The sequence below is a fragment of the Diuraphis noxia genome, unplaced genomic scaffold, assembly GCF_037042655.1.
Source record: "Diuraphis noxia isolate RWA-SAM2 unplaced genomic scaffold, SU_Dnox_SAM2 contig0005, whole genome shotgun sequence".
In the NCBI taxonomy this organism is placed as follows: Eukaryota; Metazoa; Arthropoda; class Insecta; order Hemiptera; family Aphididae; genus Diuraphis; species Diuraphis noxia.
This window is the reverse complement of record NW_028301715.1, coordinates 29,745,403-29,766,638: the sequence shown is the minus strand read 5'-3', so window position 1 is coordinate 29,766,638 and position 21,236 is coordinate 29,745,403. Positions and strand designations below refer to the sequence as shown.

Here is a 21,236-nt window from a genome sequence, read left to right as displayed (position 1 = left end):
TTTCTTTTTTAAGGACTGAACATGAACGTGAACGAATTCATTTTTTTAGTGAACGTTTCGAACACTGAACATACGTACCCTATGTATTTGGGAGTTTAAATAAAATTAATCATTTAAAGTAATATATATCATGCACTTTTTACGTGGTGGATAACTGGTACATGCATAAAATATGTATATATATTATTAAATGACTTGTCAAATTCTAAGAAAGTTTAAACTTATAATTTTCTACTAAAATATGACGTATTCAGTGGCGTATTTTGGTTGATATCTCGGGGGGGGGGGGGTGTCAACATTTATTGAACCTCAAAAACAAAATTTTTTTAGTATTATTTACTAATGTAAAAAGATATTTAATTAATTTTTTAACAAATTAATATGTTAGGAATTGACACGAAGTCTTACATTTGATAAAAATGGTATACTATAAAATAAGTGACAATATATTAGGACTTTTTTTTAAATGTCGGGGGGTGTCAAGACCTCCCCCCAAAAAAAAAAAATACGCCACTGGACGTATTTGTTTCTTAATAACATTAAAACATCATGATATGATTATAGTACTGAAACGTTTAAATATGATATAAACCAGACCTCTTTATTTATGATCATTAGCGTAATTATTTATTTAATTTAAACGTTTCATTAAGTATTAGGTATAGAAAATAATAGCTTATAGAATAAAATTAACTAAATATTTTTAATAGGACAATTGTTCTGCATTCACATGTGAGCTAAATATATTAAATCATTATATAAATAACTAACAAATAATAACAATCATAGGCCATAGCCTTTTAATGCTCACATAATTTTTAATAAAATAAAATGATATTATAAAACAATAACCACCCTACAGAGATTATAAGTATTTACACTATTAAAGATATTTGTTTAAATTGTAAGACATAAATAATTATATTTTTTAGTAAAAAAATTGAATTACCAAGCTTGGATCAATTTTTTATTTTATTTCTTTTATAATTTATGTATTTTTATGAATATTATACAATAAATAAAATTATTCATCATATTGTAATTTACGCACATTTTAAAAATGTTTTAAAATAAACAAATACATTTTAACTCTTTTATTGTTATTTATTTAAATTGTATAAATAAACTATACATTATTTTAGCGGATGATAAAATTTAACAGTCTAATAAAACAAACGTATTTTGTATTTTTATCGAAAAAAAATATTATTATTGGCATTATTGATTTAGACATTAGTGGATATTAATATCTTATTAAGTCTTTTAAGTTTTATAGAAGTGTAAAATATTTATTTTTATAGGAATATCAATTAATGTATACATTTAATTTTTACGTGCCAATTTAATTTTGAAATTATCCAAAATATTTACTGTGTTTTATTCTTAAATTATTCTATTTATTTCTTACATAATTGCATATTTCACATGTCATTATTCTATAAAATAATTTTTTCAAATTCATGTTTTATTGTAAACCTATATATCTATATCTGTGGGACTTTATAAAATTGTACATAATTATAGACAACTTAGTAATTTAAGAATGCTCTAATTAAATTCATAGGTTTTTCAATTTCAGTACAAATTTAACTGATTGCCTGTTATGAGTGTAAGTAACTACATTATTGCAACACATTATAATATTTTCACAATACAAAATATTTTTATTATTTATTTTTTTTTGTTTTGATTATCATATCAGCCAAATAATAAATTATTCAATTCCGCAATTTTTGATAGTAAATACAAAAATGTATAGACATTTTTATTCAATATTTATTTAGTAGTATCGTGTTAGAAACTGTCCAAAAAAAACAATCATACAGTCTTGTAGTGTTCAAAAATAAAATAAAATGATTGATTTCCGAGTTTTTTGCTTGTTTCATATAGTTTTAGTTGTCAGGAAAAATTGTATACTAACCTTAAAACCGCCACAATATTTTGCTGTGACTAATTAATGGCTGGTCTGAATGTATAGTGGTTTTTCTCGGTACAAAATAAATTATACGATGAGTATGGCATAAAGAAAAAAACGATACGGTATCCCTTGTAATGTAGTAATTGCAGGCAATAAATTGTAGTCTAAAATGAGGAGTGGCACGTTAAGCAGAAAACTCTTAACAAATTAGAAAAATATATGGGAAAGAAACTGCTGTAAAGATGGCTACTCCAAACGAGATTGAAACATCAGTTTTCAACAAAAAAAACGGCAACGATCAAAAGTGTATACAGTTTTTAAATAATGTCCAAGTGATAACTTCGAGTTGTAACTAAATATTAAATATTGATATTTGTATAAATATTATGTATACCACTATAAATATATTTTTAGTGATCTATACACAGACTAACATTTTCATTATTTTAAAACTTTATAGCTAACAAAGCATATTAATAACACTACTTTTATTGAAAGTTAGATGGTCATAAACTATTTTGGGGCCATAACTATAGTTTATTGTATGTGTTTATACAACACATATATTATAAATAACACATGCGTTATAATTATCTCCTAGAAGATAATATACATTTGTTTAAAAAAAAAATGTTTTGTTTTTGATTTGTCTAGTTAATTTATAACACGCTTTAAGTTTAACCATGGAGAGTGATGTAATAAAATGTGCGTTGATATTATAATATTAAGCACGATTTTCTACCAACCAAACTTTGTAAACACCTAAATTAAATTGTTTATACTGCCGTAAATATCACCTGGATAACTATAAAAAATGAGTGCCTTAGAATTTTCCATTTATTGCACGTTAACTACAATGTTCGTACTTAATTTAATTAAACTTAAGTAATTTCAATGTACTCATGTCCACGGAATAATAAATGCAATAAAATATTGAATGTTGAAATGTTATATACAGTATAATGCAATTATGAAAACTATATAATTTATTTTTGTGTCCAATAATTATTTCCATGATATAATACACATACTTAATTATTGTTAATTTTACTATCAAATGATAATAATTATAATATCATCACAAATATAGTATTTTTATTATAACTTTCATATCATTATAAAAACTATTAGAATTTAAAATTTTCACATTCTAGACAGACATCAGTTGTTCAAGTTGCAAAGTTTAAAAATTGTGTTCTTGGAAATCGAACGATTGTATTTTTTATTTATTTTACAAATAGTATGTACCTACCTATATTATAATGTCGTGAATAGGTTAATGGTAGGTATAACGTATAAATAATATAATTTATTGTAATTATACATATTTTTGAAATTTTACTATGTGTATAAAATGATAAAAATATAATGAATCGCAAAAAGTTTAATTTTACAATCTCAATAACGAGAGACACTCGAAAACCTTAGCAGAGCTAGATCTTTGTTTTTAAGAAATTTAACAAAATTAAAGTTATTCATTATGACTTAGATACTTTTGCCATTTAGATATACATATATTATAACATTTAAATTTATTTTAACTACAAACTAAATTTGTTTTGTATTCAAGACTGCGTTTAATTTATATTATAATATCTTGATTTAAACAAGCATTATAGCATAATATTTCATTGTTATCTAACCTAACCTATAACCTATAAAATACTTTAAACACTGCTTATTTATAGGATAAAATGAAATATTAAAAATAAATTTAATCCATCCTCGGTTGGTAAAAACTAAGTCTAAAAACTTTGATACTTCGAAATATATTATGTTCATTAAATTAATAATATATTATCTGGCAACCCAAATAATTTACAAATGGTTCTCAGCTAGTAAAAGTTTTTGAAACTGTTATAAATTACAGTACTATACTTTACTTTTGTATTTATAGTTTCAATACGAGAGAATTAAACACAGTAATATGTTCATAATAACTACCGATATAAAATAAAATCTTCAAGTCAATTTTTTTTTTAGCCAAAACAAAAAGTTATTTCATATAACAGTTATTCAATTTCACCAGCATGGTAAATTTTAGATACTGCGCAGAGCGATGAATGTATTAGCTTTGCAACGATCTGTATTTTTTATGTCCATAATCATCTTTTGGAACATTAAATATGATTCAATCTTGAAATTTGAAGGTGATTTCTGGTAATAAAAAGGATCCAGTAGTACTTTAGAGAGTCAAAAAAAAAAAAATTAAATTATTTTTAAACACATTTTTTCCTCAAAATAATCGTCATAAACAAAGAGAAAGTTATCTCTTAGTTGTACGTTCATGTTACGTATTTTTCAAGATAACACCACCTTTTTGAAGCATTGAAAAAGTTATAAAGTTTTAACCTTCCCAGGTTTGAAATTGAACATACATTGTACTTTTAACAAGTTATTGTTTCTTGGTTATAGTATTGTGTTTAAACGTGAAAACATAAGAAAAAACCCTATAGAAAGTAGAAAGTTAAGTACAATAGATAATATTCCAATTATTTTAGTAAACCTTGCTTCACTGAATTTTATGTTTGTACTGCAATCATTTTTGTTTTCAAATTAAAATCGATGTAACATTATGTATTAATGTGTCCTAAAGATTATCCTGCGTTAAAATGTGATTTTTTTGTATTTTTAAAAACTGTATTTATTCAATTTTTGTGTAATACTATAACATGATATTTTGTATGAGTGGCAGATATGATAAATTATGAAAATTTATATAAATTAATTTCATAATAATATAAATGACACGTAAGCTAATGTTTCTTATAGAACCATAATATAATAATAATATATTAAACTGTATAAATTCATTGTTGTTAACTTATCAATAAATCTTCAAGAACATATTTTAAATTATTCTATAGGTGTTGAAATTCTTCATAGCATCATATATTTTAATTAAATACCTGTGCATATACGGGTCCATTATTTTCGTGGTTTCTTGACTTTGTACACTATAATATTTTGCACAGCATTAATATATAATATAATATACCTCACATTATTATCCGTGATGTTATTGTACATAGTGATATTCGCACGAAATCCTCTTTTATCAAAAACTTTAATGCGTTTAGTAGTAATATAATAATCCTTGAAAACTGTATTATAATACTATACAATCATGATGAAAAATTCGAGAACTCGAAAAAAATATTATCACAATGATTCAATTTTATAACACTTAAAAATTATAATATTATAAATTATAATAATGACGTGACATCAAGAATAAGCATAGATTTTATGGACATATTTGATACGAATGTCTGGTAAAATATTTTTGAGTGTTATTTAACCTTATTTAACCATTTAATTACCATTATTAACTAAAATATATATATATTTAATGATCACTCTTTTTTTTTATCATTGGTATACACAGGAACACTAGTGCAGCAGATAATATTTACTCCCAAAAGTAAGCTACAAATAATTTTATCTGAACTAAATCCCTCCAAACAAAGGTAAAGGCCGTTATCTAGAAAGTTTTATTGACATTACGACCAGCATTGTGGTTTATGCATAACAACGCATTATAATTCATGAAACTATGTTTAGCAATAAGTGATTTAAATGAGAAATATGGGTTATAACAAAATATTATGTATATATGTATTTATTCACCAACGTTATTATATAAATTGTATTGCGAAAACCATTAAACAACGATATGGCCTTATCCCTTTAATTGGAGAAAACTCATTACATACAATTTTCTAGGGATTACACCCGAGATATTAATGTTCTTTTATGTGGGAATTATAAAGTCTGATATATACAATTTTAACAATAATAATAGGTACTCTGAAAAATTAAACTCTCATTAATTCAGACCACAGCGATGAAAAAAAATTTTATACATAGGACTAGAAAAAATATTGAGGTCCATTGATCGTCGCCGTTGTAGTGTTTTGTCATTGTTGGTGTTTCAGCTTTTTTTTATCTCGATAGAAGCCTTCGGGATTTCACTCGAACCACTGCGATCATTAAAATTAAAATATATCCAAGTATTATTTATCATAACATTTTGAGTGGGCCGTTATGAATGTGTTAATTTTTCAATGATGTGTGTCTTATTTTTAGTTTTTGTGTGTCTATACTGCAGACTGTTTAAACTAAAAAAAAATTTTCGGTCTGGACTCTGTAACATGAAGTTGATTTTTGATAGCAAATTGGATACAGTTGGAATGGGGGACAAAAATTTTTAATTATTTTTTCTAATTCTGTGGTTTTCAATTTTATTAATCTATACAAGTCACAAATGTTCTTATATTTACTCATACCTAAGTAATTATTAAATATAATTGATGGAGTGTAGATACTTGGATAATTTAGAAAATAAATTATGAAAAACTGACATTTTTACTCTAAATTCTAAACCTTATTTAAACAAAATTAAAATTGTTGATTTATTTTTACTCTAAATTATTAATTACTAATCAGTGGTTAAAACGTTTTAACAAATATTCATTTTAATATTATCATTGATTTGGTATAGCTTTTTTGTAAACCTTTCAAAATATATATTGTTTTATTGATGGATATTTTAAATTTACAACTTTTTACTCAATGAACTACTAAGATGATGTTTTGTTTGTGAGTTATTATCTAGCTTGAAAATTGAATTACCTGGTTCTTCGTAAGATCTTCTCTATAACATTAAGCAAAAAATTATGTAGTCTCACCTATATATTCTATATATTTTAATCGATTGAAAATCAAAATTTGATTCCACTGGACATTCTCACATATTATAGTATTGAAAATAAACGATTAAGGTATATATATTTTAAATAATTTAAGTTCAATGTTTTCAATACACGTTAAATCACTATATTTTGCAAACTATTTTGTAGTTAGAAATTTCTTCAGTTTTCAATTTTTTTTTAACTTTGACTCGAAAATATAAATACACGGTTCTATGAAAGTTTTTTAAACAAAAATGTATAAAACTCAGATATATAAATTCACATTTTTTTATATAGGCATTTCAAACTTAATTTTCATTAAAACTTGATACTTATTTTAATGAAAATATTTATTTTAGTTATTTTATTGTATTTCCAAAGGTTAGAATTCATATTGACTTGAACTACATAAATACAGATATCATATTTACTTCACATACTACTTGTTCCAATTTTTATTTATTTTGCTAATTTTTTTTTTTTTACTCGTTACACATATAAAGTATGCGGCACACGTGGAATGAATTAAGACTTACAAACATTAATTTTTGTACTATTATTTTCCGAAACTACTAATTATATACTGCTTACAACGGTAGTATAATAATTAGTGCAATCCCTATCAACTTCTCAGACATTATGTAGATATGTAAATAGAATACGCATATACGGCATACATTATGTGATGATTATTGTCCCTTTGTTTAGAACATCTACATCACACAAATTTTATTTGTTCTTAGATATAATTTATGTACATGTTTGTTAGTTAAAAACAGAATATATTTTTTATTTTTTTTTTATCAAATTAATAGGTATTAAAGCTTCGACTTCTAAGGTCAATATCTTGTAGACTGTAATACATATTATTATACAATTCATTGTCTTTTTATTCAAGTATAATTAATAAAAAATAAGTTTAAACAATAATTAATAAAATATACAATAATAATAATAATATTAAAAGAAGTAATACTTACATTATAAATACCGAAAGCACGACTATTATTATAATTGAAACAACTAACTCGTTAATTGCTCACAAAAAGCACGACTTGTAAATTTTCTGAAATAAGCAGTTTGTTAAATACCACAAAAAGTACAACCAACATTAAAACTGTATAACAATTGAAAAATTAACTAACACAAAAAGTACAATTAATATCGCTAATGAGACCATAAAAGTATAAAGAATACATACTGTATAAGTTTATATAACTAATTTTATTAATGGGATGATTAAACCATTGTATTAAATAAATATAGCGAATACATTATAAATATAAATGCCATAAATTTGAATAGGTACAATACCATACTGTTCTTTTAATACGTTGCTTCATGAATAGTAATATATTTCTTAACGTAGTTATAGATATAAAGAATATAATTCATGAATGTAAATTAACCACCTATAATGCATATCATAAGTTATTATTAAGAAATGATAGGATTTGATAAGAACAAAAATCAACTATAATATGACAAATAATATTCACTAAACGTCATCAAGAGACAAAAACATAAGTAATAATATTTATAAAAAAAATTGTAAAATATTTAATTATTTAATCAATGATAATATGATGATAAAATATGATTGAGATTACAGAAATCTGTAAGAGATAATTTTGAAGTATTATGAGACACGCTTAGTAATAAAAAACAATTTATTTGAGTATTAATAGATGAAATAATAGACACTCAGTTGGGTACATCCGATAGGAGAACAGTTATTGGAACTATATTCCATGTTGTATTTAAAACCAAATAATTACAACTTTTTTTTACTATAAATAAACAATCTATACAAGTATTTACAATAAGCTTATGTGCTAAGAGAAGACAGGACGTGAGAAATTGATTAAGAAGCCGCTCTCTGGCAACACTTAGCATGAATTATTATTTATGTATATAAATATATATACATATATATATATATATATATATTTGTTTTTTTAATTATTGATGGTTGGAATTGAGTGTATATATATATATTGTATATTTTAACTTGGTAATTGTAGAAGGTCACGACAGCATTTCCTTTTTAGCCTGCGCCTTTGATTTCCTGGGAGAGTTAGAGAGGAGAGGTTTTTAATGAGAGGATATTGGTGGGATAGAAGTCGCCTGCGTAAGCGCGAGTAAAAGAATTGAGCTTCTTCATTGATAGTCTTCATGTCAAAATCGTTATGTAATGTTAGGTTTGAAACGTACGGTAGTGCATTGGAAATACTTGGGAATATTTAGATTTTATGTGACAAGAAATTGCTGAGTCTATTTAACATTTTTATGACAGACATTATGATAGAAAGAGAAGTTAGTAGTTATTATACTATTTTTTTTTTTTTTTTATTGAACTAAAAAAACATCAACAACAAAGGTTATTAGTTTTTGTTAAGATACAATGTTAAGGGTATTACAATGTTTATATGATGCTAACTACATATGGTTACTATTTAAGTTAATGTTACAATTTTTTTTTTTTAATCAATACGTTTAAATTTTGTTGTATAAATCCGATCCTTTGAGAAAGGCTATCATTTTCGATGTGGTCTCGTTGCTCGGTCCCAGAGCTCCATACAAGTTGGGTGGAATGTTGCATTTCTCCATAACTTCTAAATATTGATAACACTCTGTTATTATATGTTTCACAGTCAGTGTAACCCCGCAGGCTGCACATTGAGGGGGTTCTTCTTTGGCCATGAGGTGTTTATGTGTCATCCATGTGTGGCCTATTCGGAGACGATTTATAATAATTTTTTCTCTTCTGCTGAGATATTGATTTTTCCAACTTAGGATTGTGTTTTTTATTTCATTAAGTTTGGTCCGTTGTTTTGACCAGTGCGTTTGCCATTTTATCAGTGTATTGTTTTTAATTTGGGTTTTGATGTCGTCATATGTTACTATGTCCGTATTATACTATTTATATGAATAATTAGGCTAATTTCTCGCAGTAGAAGCTACAATACGTCTGATCTGTTGCGATATGGTAATTAATACAAACAAATAGGTAATATATAGTTCATCGAACATTTATAACATCATAACATAGTCACGAATGTATAAATTTTACTTTAATTAGACAGCAAATTTCCACAATTTATTACTATATGACATATTATATTAATAGGTACTTGTCATGGTGGAAAAATATTTTAAACTCTGTATTTATTTGATAAATTTTATTCTGTGCATTTAAATTTAATAAAACTCCCGATATGAAATATAATCCATATATTGCTGATTAATATAAATCGAATAAGGCCACCAGTCAAGAATGTGCTGTGACAATAGCAATCTAAAAGAAAGTGTAAAAACCTCTCTCTCTCTCTCTCTATATATATATATATATATATATACATGGTACATACTTGAAAATATATCATATAAACCACAAGGGACATCAGGTATGAGACAGCTGATAGGAGATTCCGAGAATTGCCTAGAAACTTAAAATATCTTTGAGAGTTCTTGAATTTCCTTGCGTCATAACCGTAGAACATTATAATTCTGTAGGGAGCATAATATTATAAATAAGGCCTAAAACGGGATCCGTTTCAGACGTTAATTTATAGAGTTCGTAAGAGAAGGATTTTCGTACTAGTATTATCATATTCCATAACTATCAGAATTAATTATTAGCTCCACCCTGAATAATTTTCGTATTTCATTCAAATAGATATTATTCAATTTTCAATTTGTTTAAATTATTTCAACTTCGACGATGAATTAAATCCATTCAACCATTGTGTGTTGGTATTGACACACGACAATTTATATCATAGTCCTCCGATATCGTTCGTTGTCGTGCGATGCAGAGTTACACTCAAAAACCACGCTCACCCGAAATACGCCTCCAAGTATATGCAAATAAGGATTTAATCATTCAATGGTAAAGGGCTCGTGTGATGTGTGGGAAGTCGCTAAACGTTAATTTTGTTTCATATGCAAATTCGATGCACTAATGACTCGCTTCTCATCAGTGTATATCTCATTTCACTGTATGTGTTAATGTTTTGTAATATATTATATCCTTTTTTTCAATCATTTTCCCGGTGGTTTGATATTTTTTTTACAATAATCATGTAAAATATGCCATCACTTACAAGTAAGATGCATCGGTGGTATTTTTTTTACCAATGAAACCACAATTGAACTTGATTACATTTTGCCTCATTACATTATAAGTATAAAATGAAATTAGTTGTGTATCTGTACTGTAAATTTTGTACCTATTTACAAAATGTATCATATTTCGAGATGATTTTTTTTTTTAATTTTGAGCAATTAATCTTATTTATTTTTCATAAAATGTATATATATATATAAATAATATCTATTGATTCATGTATTTGTATTAAAGGTGATAAGCCCATCGAACCTTTATAATATTCAATACGCAATCCGCTATGCCTATTTTAAAAGATACCGTTAGATTGAAAATGTTTGCAATTTTGCTTTTTTGTTTAATAGTATATAAAAATAAAATATATTACCCTTATATATATATATATATATATATATATATATATATATATATATAAAAGAACAAGCCTTTTATATGTTCCCATTTTGTAACGATGCTATTTAATTTTTTTTTAAATTTTTTTCACAGAGTTGTTCTAAATACTTTCCTGAGTGTCACCACGTCGCCGAGATTTTAATTTTTTTGTCTACGGAGAGAGAGGGGGGATTGTATTTGTAAGTTGCACGATCTTTCTACCAAAAATAAACCTATACAATAATTATAAAGAAATAATGTTTGTGAAATTGTAAGAGGTAATCTTTGGATCTACTAAACTAATTTCGAAAATTCTTTTATCAATAGAAAACCACATAGGGTTACTTCCATATTTTAAAAAATCATAACACAAAAAGTTTTGGCAATATTGATTTAATTATTTGTTTTGTGTATAGAGGTACATTAAAAGTTTTATTTTATTTGGTTTTAAAAACGACATCTCGAAGGTGGCCACCGTTCTCGTCAATGCACTGAGATAGTCGGAATTTGAAATTGTTATCCAGCATATCTGTGCTTATGTCGGCAATAGCAGCACGAATATTGTTTTTGAGGTGACCAAGGGTCTTTGGACGATCCGTGTACACCAACGATTTTAGGTAGCCCCACAGGAAAAAATCACATGGGGCTAAATCTGGAGATCGTGCTGGCCACTGAAGATCACCTCTAAGAGAGATGAGCCGTTCGGGGAAGTTTTCACGCAAGATATCCATTGACCTTCTTGCCGTGTGAGCCGTGGCGCCATCCTGTTGAAACCATGTTTCCCCTACATTCATTTTTTCAAGTTTGGGCAGAAAAAAATCCACAATCATACTGACATAACGTTCAGAATTGACCGTAACTGCTCTTTCGTTCTCTTCATAGAATTATGGGCAAAAATTCCTATTCTGGATATTGCACATCAAACAGTCACACGTTCTATATGCAGATGCTGCTCATGAAGTTCTCTCGGGTTAGAGGGGCTCCAGTATCGCATGTTTTGTTTGTTAACACATCTTGAAATATGGAAATGTGTCTTGTCACTGAAGAAAACAAGGGCGTTTTGAGGCAGGTTTTTGATGAAGGCTTCAGATGCATTTTTTCGTGCAACATAATCACGTGGTTTAAGTTGTTGCACCACTGCCAATTTTTATGGGTGAAAATTCAGTTCCTCATGAAGAATTCGTCTCACTGTGCGATTAGAAATCCCTAAAGCAGCCAAATGTTTGTGTGCAGATCGCCTAGGGGATTTCAAAATCGGCACTCTTATACCCTTTCGATGTTTTCTGGCGTCCTGACGGTTCTGGAAGGTCCATTATGTTTCTTCTGCACACTACCAGTATCCCTAAACGTGTCCACCCACAAACAAATCGATTTCCAATCAGGCCCACGACCTGCAGATGTGATATTGAAATGGTTTCTGAAAGCACGCTGAGTTGCGATGATCGAACGGTTGAAAGAAAAGTAGACCTCCACGGCGAACGCACGCTCTTGTTTTGTCCACTGCATTGTTGACACTGAACTAGTCATAACAAAAACCTTAGATATCGTGCTTTCGAACAAACCATAAACCAAAGCTATACTATTAATAGCCGCTCAGTTGCGAGAGTTTCAGATAAGGAAGTAACCACGCCCCCACCCTGTATATACAAATTGAATATTGTTTACAATTATTTCTTATAGATATATATTATACTATAGTGAAACCGATGAGTGCGCAGAAAAGAGTTTTTAGATAAGGAAATCTGAAATTTTTCAATAGCTTCGTTTTTAAAAGTCTAAATGTTTGAAGCGCTTTGTTTTTTAAATTATATACGTATATGATTTTTAAACAATAAACATCAGCTTATTTGTAAAAATAACACTAATATCATTTTTTTACTGAATTCAAAAAAATGTATCATAATAAATATAATAATTAAAAGATAATGGATTATTAAGACACGTTAAATAATTGAGAAGCATTTTGAAACATTTAAATAGCATAAATCTACACATCTGTTTAAATTATTTCGAGGTCCCAACGATATTATATACGTTTATATACTCTATAATTTTAACTTTGGAATATAATGATTATCAGCAAATAACATAACATATTTAAAGACGTGGAGAGAGAATATTTCTCATGTCATTATTTTTTTTCAACCAATCCAATAATAAACAAAACCAAAATTTTAATTTTTGTATTTTAAGAATAAAATTGATGTTAATATGTGAGCTACCCTCTTATTAATGATTGAAACCGTAAAACAAAGTAGCATATGACACTTAGCGAATTCCAATGAATCTATTGATTCAACTTTTATTAAAATTAGTACAGTCACATCAAAATAATATTCACGCAGACGTATTATATTCATAAACTTATTTAAAATATATATAATATATGACATAAATCTAAAAACAACAAATAAGAATGCAATTAAAAAAAAATGTTTTTGTCCACGGCTAAAGAGTTATTACGAACTGAATGACATTATAAATCATTAAAATTAAAATTATTGTTTTAATTATTTATTGCTAAATAATTAGCGTTTTTGTAATGAAAGAAAAAGTACATAATATTATGTATTATGTTTTGTTTTCAAATCACGTTTAGCTCGATTCCAGTTTGCATTTATTCGAGTTGAAGGAATTCATTGTTTAACTTATTTTCTGGTACTGACTAATGGGTAGCTGGAAATTCACCCAGTCAACGTTAGTAATTACTTTTTCCATAATAAACACATTCAATGCAACTATGTTAAATGTTAACACATTATTTTTTTTTTCAAATATATAGGTATTGGCTATATATTCTTATTTTGATAATTAATTTTAATTATAATCTCTATAATAATACAATTTTAGTATGTAAACAAATACATTATTCATAATGTTTTTAGTATATTATAATAGGTAAATAAACATATTATTTAATATGGCTTTTATTTTAAAAACAAATAAATGTGATAATATTAGGAATATTATTTTTAATGACTTTTCTGACGTTATCTGACTTTTTGGGTTATGAATGAATTGTGCTCTATTCATTGTAGTTATAGATAACATTTTTTTTACGTTAAAACAAAAATTGGGTTCTTGTAAAGATACATTTTGTATACAGGTGTGATTTGAAAGAAAAAAAATCCTCTTTCACATTTCATTAGATTAAACTAACCCTCCGTACTCCGTCATTAATAACGCCCATCATTAACCAGAAACTTGATTTTGATCTCTTAAATCCATTGAAATTGCCAGTTGTGCATACTCAACCAAGTGTCTCATTTCGTGATAACGATAGTTCTCGAGATGGTGGGTGAATGAGTAGTATGAAAACAGATCCTTAGGCATTAATTTTTATCAACTAGAATTCCAGGCAATCGTTTAATGAATCAAGGTTTTTTCTTATATGGAACAAATAAATGAAACGAGTTCACATTAAATATCTATTTAAATTTAAATTTATAATTAACATAATTCATTTTCATGGATTTGTTTTTATAAACTAAACAATATATCACAGTAATTATGAACAAATCAAAAATGCAATTTCCAGTTGAAAATTATACTACGATTACTATAGGAATAATAATATTAGTCTGCATTAATGACCCTATTAGTTTTATTTGTGATATGCCTTCAGATAAAATTAAACAATTTTAGATTTCTTTAAAGATTGATGAAACTTTCAAATACATTGAAGTTAGAAAAATCATTGTATCAATAAAAATCAAATATGAGCGCAATACACTTATAAAACTTTTAGTCATTACCTACTCATTTTATCAACTTTTAAATTCTAAATGAAGCGATGAATATTATAAAGTTTTCACAATGTTAATATGAGTGTTTTTCCAATAATTGAAAGGAAATTATAACAGGATCGTTTGCAAATGTAGCAAGTTAGTGTCATTCAAATTTGCGTGTATTTATTTATAGGGGGGGGGGAGAATGTTGTAAAATTAAAGGGACTAATATGCTTACATGAAGCAATAGGAAGAATGATCGATATTTTGTCCACATAGCGTACAGCAAAGGTGCGTTGTTCTTATCCACATTTAAAAAATATCGTCGAAATGTTTGTAATTCAATTGCGGAACATTTTTAGATTTGCAATTGATAGTAAAAAATAATAATAACAATTTGTGTCTTCAACGTTGCTGTAGTTTTTTACGTCGCACTATTATGTCTATGAACTCGCATCAACCCCATATCATATATAGATTGGTTCCGAAATACATAGTTGGTTTCGGAGTGAAATCTACAACGTATTCTAAGAAGCATAACCCATTTTTACAAAAAATCTTTTTTTTTTTTTTAAACTTCGTTTCTCCTAAATGTTTTTTATCATTTACTACCATATAGAATTGTGTACAAGCTTAACAACGAGTGTAACAATAAGAAAATGTTTTATATACTAGCTTATCATAAATGATATACACATACATTTTTTTAATGAATAAAAATTGGGTAAAAAAAATGCATGATATCATAGTTAAGTATTTGTCAATAGTGCAAATAATATTTATTAAATAATTGGTATATAGTTGATGCGTTTAATAAAAATATTTTAAATTACTTATAATGTAATGACAAGAATATGTAGTCATCAAATAAACGTACAATTGGTGAATAGTCTTTGAAAAACCACATAATTAAAAAATTCTGTTTACTAATAAGTTATAAATTTAATTGGCATGTATTATCAACGGATATTACTGTATATTAATGTATGGTCTTTATATATTTATACATATTTCAAACACTATTATAGTAAACGCTATAGCATTATAAGTTGAAAAATGATAATATTTACCAACATATTTCTTCAAATTTAAAATATAAGTTTCCGATTTGTATTGATTGAATTGGGCATCAAGTACTAAAAGAACATAATAATATATAAAACTAGCTGAACCCATGCACTTCGTAGCCTGTTAAAAAGCCTGCATTTTAAATGTCTCAAAATGTGTGTTAAATTCGTTACCTGTGATAATACTAGCAGTATTTTTTGTACATATAGATAGATAATGATTAAAATATACTACCTAAGTAATATTCTTACACTGATAATCAATTTTGATTATTATTATGTAATTTAATTCGTTTTATTGAGATAAGCCTTTTTTTTCTTTCTTTTGTATCAAGAGCCAGAGAAGGAACCGCGTTAGCATTACTTCTCTTCTGACTCCCATCGTTTATTGATAACAATAACAACGACAATTATTAGTGGTGGGACAATCCCCCACTCGCTAATATTACAACAATCTTTTTACATCAACAATAATTACAACAACAATTTTTACAATACCAATTTTTACAACAACAATTTTAACAACAACAATTTTTATAACAACATTTTTGCAACAACATTTCTTATCGCCGCACCTCCACAGCCTGGCGGACTCGCTCCTCTTCTTCTTTGCGTGAGAAGATGCGTTCGACCATTCCATAGAACAGCCGAAAGGACTCCTCCGCGTACCTTAGTATATTCAACTTTTCATCTGGGTCTGCTGGAAGCTGGTCAAATGGCGGCCCGCAAATTATATCCTGGATGTCGGCTGTACGCAGTCTGTGCCCCAGGTGAATGGACAAAGGATCACGGAGGACGTTCCAGTAGTAGCACTCAAGCAGAGTATGCTCCACCGTGTCCTCTCCGCCTCCGCACTGTAGGCACATCGGACTGGCGGCCCTGGCTCTCCTGTAGAGATATGACTGGAAACAGCCGTGTCCCGTTAGTGCCTGTGACATGTGGAACGTCAGTGGCACTAGCGGGACCGTTCTTTCCAGCCAACGTCTGATGGATGGGATGCAGGATCGGGTCCAAGACGCTTTACTGGTTGCTTCCCATCTCCGTTGCCACTCCTCTACGGTGTGGGATCTTTCCTCTCTTTTTACGGACTGCTTTGATGGCCGCGACTCGCCAGGTGTAATATTAGCAAGGAGTCGGGACCAGATCCTGGCCCGTTCCAGGCCGAGTAGGTCCGCAGGAACCGTGGAGGCCAGGACCAGGGAGGCCTCGTCGGAGACGGTGCGGTATGCGCGAATGGTTCTTAGCGCCGATGATCTCTGTGGACGAATCAGGTTTGTTTTGGTCCTGGCTACCGCGGCCACTCTGCTAATCCAGACAGGGGCGGCATAGAGCAACTGACTGTCGACCACAGAGCTGAGCAGCTTTCTCTTCCATTGGCATGGGCCACCGATATTGGGCATGAGCCTTGCCAGCGCAGCTGCCGTGCGTGCGGCTTTTTTGGCCACGACGTCCACGTGAGCCGCAAAGGTGAGCCTCTTATCCAGGATCACCCCGAGGTATCTGATCCTGTCGAACAGGACTATCGTATCGAGATAAGCCTGACAATTCAAGTATTCAATTCAATGTTATTTATTGAAATGCATTAGGATACACAATATTTTTATTTTTATTCCTTTTAGTGCGTACACAAATAAATAAGAAGGTTCTCCGATGACGCGTGAGCATGCCACATACAGCTGTCTTTATGAGAAGCATGGTGTTTTCAAATTTAGTCCATATACTTATAGTGATTGTCCTTGTGCTTTGTTGATGGTAATTGCAAAGATTAGTCGCACCGGAAACTGCAAAGTTTGAATTCAAAAGGCATATCTGTTGGAATTATTTGGATGCGTGGTAACAGTACATCTTTGCCTTTAAAATTTCCATTTAAAATTGTAGTTTCGATAATGTTGTTCATCAACTTTACAACTTGAAGTTAAATTTTTTCCCTGGATCTAATATATCTCTACACCAAATTTCGTCGCAATTAGTCCAGCCGTTTAAGAATGTATAAAGGACAAACAGACAGACAGAAATCCATTTATATGTATATATATATATATATACAGAGATATTAAATAAAATTTTATAAATCCCTATCTTATGGCATTATATTTTTTTTAGAGGATAGGATAAAAACTAACTATAGAAAAGTATCTTGGGATCTAATAGTGTATGTGGCTCAAAAATCATATAGTTCGTTCGATTCACTTTGAATTCGGTAAAAATATAAATTCGACCAATATTTTATAATCGTAGTTTTACCGTCCAAAATATATTATGAACTTTCTATAATTTGTACAGATTGGTCATTAGTATTATTTTAATTAATTTATCTATACAAGTCGTATATCTGACGAATTAATTATCATTTGATATTATTAGTGTTTTCGTTTTGTTTGAATATAAGGTATCAGCCAATTTTAATTAAATTTGTAGTATAATAATAATATACAAAATATCGATCCAATACTTGTATTTGATACAATAGTATGTACCCTTGATACAAAAAAAATTAACAATAAATAATTTATTTATAATGTATCTATGTGCTATCATGTTCAGATAGAATCATTTGTTTTATACTTTAACTATATATTACCTATTTTATTTAAAAATTGTAAAAAAAAATAAAAATACTTAATCTTACAATAACACTGGTATTTATAAAAAAAAAATTTCTCATTTTTTAATCAAAATATTACAGTTCATATTTCTTCTGTGATATTCAATTTGTGTTATTATTTGATTTAGATATGAGCGATAAATGCATTGGTTTACTGCCGTTTATTTCATATTTTCTTATTTTCTGCGTTTGTCTTATCGTTTTGAAAAATAGAAAAAAATTTTAATTCATAGACATTAAGGGTAGTCTATGTTATAAAGTTGGATTTTGTTGATGTTTTTAAACGGGTTTATGTCAGAAATTAATAATACCAATAACAATTTGAGAGATACTAACAAAAACAGCATTTAAGCGAGAATTCTTAAACAACACGAGTTTTTGTAAAAATTAAATGTCTAATTCAAAATTAATATTTAACCCGTGGTCTATGACAATAAATATGGGAAATGCCATGATATCTCCAATCTGAATAAATATACAATAGTTTCAAAATACTGCACTACAAAAAAAAAAAATTCTCGGCCTAACATATTTAATCCATCATCCACACTGATTAACATCTAAAAATTGTTCAACTGGAAGAAGTAAAACATTTCTCTAAGAGGTTTGACGTTCGCCTATACACTCCCAATTTTAATCCATTACTTATCAATCAACGTAACACCTGGTAATCTTCTAGTTCGCCTAAAGTGAAAATGATGTAAAGTCTTGTTAAGCTAATATATAATACTAATTCAACAAATAGGAAGTTTCATCAGACATCAATGATAGAAAGAAGATTCTAGTTATTCAAGTAAAATAATTTGGATTATAGTCACACATTCTTAGTGCTATAGCTTTTGTATAAAAAATTAAGAAAACATGTTTTTTTTTTTCAAAAGGTACCTTATGATAGAAAAATATATTGAAAAATTGCTCATAAAATTTTCACTGTTCAGTCTAGGTTAAAAGAAAAATATGAGAAGCCTCGAGGGTCTGAAAATCACACTTTGATATAGGTCACTCGATATTTATACGAAAATAACGATTTTTTCTTATTTATTTAAATTTAATTTTAAAATATTCAATGTATACAATATTCATTGTATTATCATGAAATATTCTACTGTTTTTTATCGGAATTGTATTTCTATAAACTAAAAAAAAATGTTTTACATTATTAGAATAATATTAAAAATTTTTCAACAAATATTAAAACAATATTATACAAAGTATTCCATAATTGTGTATCTATATAATTTGAAATATAATTATATAATAATTTAATTTTCATAAACATTAAGATAAGTATTGTAAAATTGTCTTAATAAATATATTTAAACAATGAAGTAGGAAAAAACATTTTAAGCATTTGAAGTTAAAATGTTGACAAAATTAAATATAGCTTAGCAAAAAATAACGATTTTTTTCTCTAACAAAGTAACAACTAAATATTTTGATCTTATTCCAAAAATATAAATTCAAAATATTTATTCTAATTTAAAGCTACTTATTTTACAAACTTGTTCTCTCCATTCTTTAGTACGTTGATATTTTATTTACTAACAAATTAATAACCAACAATAATTTAATATTTATTTAATTTACGCAAAATAAAATTAATTTAAAAACAATTTTTCCAGCCGTATCACTTAGTTTTAATAAATAAATTATGAATAGGTATTGGAAATTCCTAATTTTGTTTAACACAGTAACACCTTCAGGCTAAGAAAACATCTTAATGCAGTTGATATTTAAAGCCCAATGCAATAATAAGATTAAAATTTAAAATCTATTACCTGAAAATGCAATCAATACTGATTATTGATCTAAAAGGTGTTATTGAAAAAAAACCTATATAATTGTATGCCTAAATACCTACTAAGAATAAAGAAAAATGTATAGGTTCAATTATAAATTACATTATGTATATATAAATATTATGGGCGCACGCGCACACGCGTGCGTGTGTGTTGTAATGGAATTTATAACTAGCTGTGTTTATGGGTTATAAACCAAGTACATTTATTTCACAAATAATAACAATAGTTAAACAAAATAATAATAATAATAATAATAATAATGTATACAGCATATTCTTTTAATACATACTATATTATATTAATGGTCGCGTTGGACTCACATTTAAAATTACATATAATATATAATATACATCGGAATATTATATAATTGTTACGGACCTACGGTCACACTTACACAGAGGCGACAATACGCGCGAACCGTATTCCAACTATGTTACGTGGTACCGAGTGACACATATCTATATATACGGCGGCGCTAATGCGGATATACCGTATTCCAGTATTCCACTCGTATTAGGTATAATAGTTAAATACAAATGACACAGTACAAAAATACTACAAATAGATATATAGGTGAGCGATTTACGATTACACACTCGCGCAGCGGCACTAATACGAGTAGACCGTATTCCTACTGCAGGAGGTGGTGGGTGGGCGGCGTTACTGGTATACTGTACTCCTACCGTGTCGAACTAACGGTGTACACTCGCTGGGCTTGGCTGATCCTCTCCGGATCTGACTGGGCGGTGAGTGGAGAATCCTTGACGACGGAGTGGCGACTGTGAACCGGCACGGCGACTATATACGGCGAAACGGCACTATGACTGGTGCAACTGCAGTACTGCACTTATTGTATTAACGTCAGTTGTCGGAACGAGAAGATGGACTACAGCGGCGTTAATACGAATAGTTCGTATTCCG

The 21,236-nt window shown here is 28.2% G+C and overlaps 1 protein-coding gene across 3 annotated transcripts in view; it reads left to right on the top strand.

The window, feature by feature from the left end:
* LOC107163534 (octopamine receptor beta-2R-like) overlaps positions 1–21,236 on the top strand; it is a 192,380-nt gene that overhangs the window by 29,482 nt on the left and 141,662 nt on the right. The window contains exon 2 of one of the 3 annotated variants that reach the window (XM_089228506.1): positions 11,228–11,313. The exons of the other annotated variants lie outside the window; for them this stretch is intronic. The gene's annotated coding sequence lies outside the window, so the exon portion shown is untranslated. The remainder of the gene's footprint in view (positions 1–11,227; positions 11,314–21,236) is intronic. 3 annotated transcript variants of the gene reach the window in all.